The 3687-nt window shown below is 46.4% G+C and overlaps 1 pseudogene; it reads right to left on the minus strand.

Annotated features, from left to right (window-relative positions):
- Positions 1-216: 216 nt before the first annotated feature.
- LOC111139758 lies at positions 217-1980 on the minus strand (annotated as a pseudogene).
- Between the last annotated feature and the right edge of the window lie 1707 nt (positions 1981-3687).

Below are 3687 nucleotides of genomic sequence, written 5' to 3' on the forward strand. Positions count from 1 at the left end.
GAGCAAAGACACATCCTTCATTTCATAATAAATAGAGTTGTATTAGTGTTCTCCCACCAACTACCCATGGGAAGCCAAGCTTTCCATGTGCCCAAAAGTACTCTATTATTGCAGGGGACCAGACTACATTCAAATGTGATGATGTCAACTCAAATACAGACTGCCACTGCTAAGTTCACTGCTGAGTCTACAGTTTTGGTCCTAACTAAAGTAGGGTTAAGGGACCAAGCTGTGCTGGATCCCGTAGCCAAAGTAGATAGTAAACCCAGTCAGCATCCAGATACCAAATCGGGCCCAGGTGCCAGCTGACATCTGCATCATAAGATAAACATTCACAAAGATGCTCAGGAGTGGGAGGAGAGGCAGAGCAGGGACCTTAAAGTGAAGGGGAGTAGAGCTCTGTGGCTGTCTCCAGATGACCCCAGTGATCCCAGTGATGAGCACCAGGAGCAGCACAACCACTGTGATCGGCACTGGGTCTCCAGAAAGCAGACCTGGACAGTGGGCCAACACAAGGCAGAGGAGAGCCAGCAGCAGAACAAGTAGTGAGGAGCAAACAATGACAACCAAGCCAGAGAGTGGAGTGGGGGTGGGGCTCCGTGGAAAAAACAATTCTTGTAGTGTTAGCTTCTCTGCTGCCTGTCCATTCTCTTCCTGCTCCTGTGCTTTTTTTACCCCATTCCTCCTCTCAGGCTGGTACCTGAGAATGAGAACACAAAGAGCCATCAGGGAGTAAGCTAGCAGGGCCCCAACTGACATGAGATCCAGAAGATCAGTGAGTCCAAGGAAGAATGCCATGATTCCTACGATGATGCCCAAGATTACAGTGGACACATTGGGCATGTATGTGCTGGTTTGGATTCTGGCAAGGACAGGGAACAGGAGGCCATCCTGTGCCATCATGTATATCAGATTACGTATGGGGAACATAAAGCCAAAGATACTGACAGAAAGACTACAGAGGAATACAAAAGCTACAGCATAGTAGGCAGTTGCCCAGCCAATATGGAGAAATATCTCTGGCAATGTGCTCCCAGGTCGAAGCTGGTAGTAAGGAACCATAAGTGTTAGTGCTGCAGTGACACCAAAATACAACAAAAAGCAGATGAGCAGTGAAACCACAATGCCCATGGGGATGGAACGCTCAGGATTCTGGGCTTCTTCCACTCTTGTAATAATAATGCTAAAACCAATAAATGCATAGAAACAGGTAGCTACTCCACGGAGAATCCCCCTGAACCCAAAAGGCACAAATCCTCCAGAGCCCAGAGGGCCCAAGTGAGAGGTGTCATTGACTCCAGCCTTTACATAGTCCTCTTCTGTGAGCTTCCAGTTGTGCAGGTCTCCCTTAATGAAGCCTGAGATGATGACAAAACTGAGAGCCAAAAGTTTTACCAATGTGACCACTTTGGAAACCGGGAAAATCCACCTATTCCTCAGAGTCAGCAATTCCATCAGCAACAACATAAGGCCCACAACAATGAAGCCTAGAATTTCTCCCAGGTGCTGGGGAACATTTGGTGAGATGCTCTCATGCAGGGTCTGAGAGATCTGGTTCCCAAGCAGATTGTCAAAAGCTAAGGTCCAAGCCCGAGCCACAGTGGCTGTATGAGCAACAAAGAAGACAATGAGGTTCCAGCCAGTGATGAAAGCCCAGATTTCACCCATCGTGACGTAGGTGTAGAGATATGAAGAGCCAGCATAGGGAACCTGGACACCAAACTCTGCATAGCATAGCCCAGCCAACCCAGAAGACAGGCTGGCTCCCAACAAGCAGACCACAATGGATGGTCCTGCTACATCTCTAGCCACCTCCCCAGCCAGGACAAACACACCTACCCCCACTGTGCAGCCCACACCCAGGGTCACTAAATCCAGAGTGGTCCGTCTTCTGGCAGGGGCCATCTCATTCACATCTTCCTCCAGCATTCGTCTGCGTACCAGCTTTAGACCAATTCTGCGAAGTGCCTGACATGGCATTGTAGCTGGAATGAAGAGGACTCTAGGATCAGAGAGCTGTAGAAAGCCCAGGACTGGAGAGTCTGAGATCAGGTTCGATGAGGCTGAGTTAAGCTGAGTTGAGTTGGGGCTGCTGAGTTCTGTTGCTCAGACTTCAAAGCTGCTGCTTCGTATTTTTTTTCTGTTATGTGCTATCCCTCCATAAAGCCTAAGTAAACAATAAATATTTACTGGAAAATGGTGTTCCATCAACCAACTAAGGCTCACAAGTCCCATGTCACTTGTTGCAGCACAAATATCATAGAAACTTATACAAATATCATAGAAACATAGAGGACATAATAGAAAAATCAATATTGCTTTCCCTCCAGGAAAAAGGACAATGGTTCCCAACATTCTGCTTTTTAACACACCACAGGACATATTCCAAATTGGGTTCATCTAACTCATGTAGTGTCATGTACTAATTAAGCCATAAGACAACAGGTCATGAATTATTGTAGAGTAATTCTCACATAGGATATGCGAGCAGTGTTTGAGTGTGAGTCATGAAAGGTTAATTCACGGACTGGTCAGCCTCATCACAAGTATAACCCATCTTGAAAATATCATCTGAGATTAAAATATGAATTTGGCCCCCCAGTCATAAACCTGTAGCTCCAACATCAGCTAGCCAAGGTCAGCTGGCACTTTGGTCCCTTTCTCCTCATTCTGCATCATCCATTTAGCTGTGCAGATGGCCAAGAATGTACAGTCCACCCCTTCCCTTTACCACCTAGGCCCACAGGGGTGCAGTGAACAGAGAGGACGAAGGGGAAAGGGGCAGGACCTTCATAACCACCTGTAAGAAGGAAAGGACCAGGCTGTCTGAGAAGGAAACACTGGAGAAATGGGGGCAGCAACCAATCTAGGGTCCATGACTGAGAAGGGAGAGGAGCGAGGAATTTAGTTTTGTGAATTCCTACATTCAACACACCTCACCCAAAGCAACTAGGAAACATTCACTACAGGTTTTATGTCCACAGTTATGAATGTGTGATGGGTAGAGAGAAAAGAAATAAGTCCCCTAACTCAGTGGCTCATAACCTAAATATTTCCTTCTCTCTCCTGCCTCTCTGTGTTCCAGGAGAGAAGGTGAGGCCACTTCTGCAGTCAGTCTCCTCACCGGCCACACAGTGCTCCAAACACACCCTGTGTAATCTGTGATGTCAGCTGCCAGGGACTTGGAGGTTATGCCCTGCTCTGTGAGCTTGTATTAAAACACACATTTCTAACTTCCTATTAATTTTTCACAAGGAATTATTTTTGACCCACTTGAAACATTGTGTGACTATGTCAAATATATATTCTTAATGAATGAACCCTGGATGTGGTTCTTCTTTCCCCCTCCTCCCCTGCTGCTATTCAAATGACTACTTCCAGGAGGAGATCAAGTCTTTGGATTAACAATTCAGAGCAATGCCTAAAAAAGAACTTCAGAATACAGAGAAAACAAAGGGAGGCAGTCCCCACTGTCCTCCCTGCTCAGGCTTTGGTTTTGAGAGAATTTAAGGAGATGTTGGCAAAAGTTTTCTTTTCTTTTTTTTTTTTTTAAAGATTTTATTTATTTATTTGACAGAGAAATCACAAGTAGGCAGAGAGGCAGGCAGAGAGAGGGGGGAAGCAGGCTCCCTGCTGAGCAGGGAGCCAGATGCAGGGCTCGATTCCAGGACCCTGAGATCATGACCT

Source organism: Enhydra lutris, unplaced genomic scaffold (assembly GCF_002288905.1).
Source record: "Enhydra lutris kenyoni isolate GAN:26980312 unplaced genomic scaffold, ASM228890v2 scaffoldscaffold116, whole genome shotgun sequence".
NCBI classification, from domain to species: domain Eukaryota; kingdom Metazoa; phylum Chordata; class Mammalia; order Carnivora; family Mustelidae; genus Enhydra; species Enhydra lutris.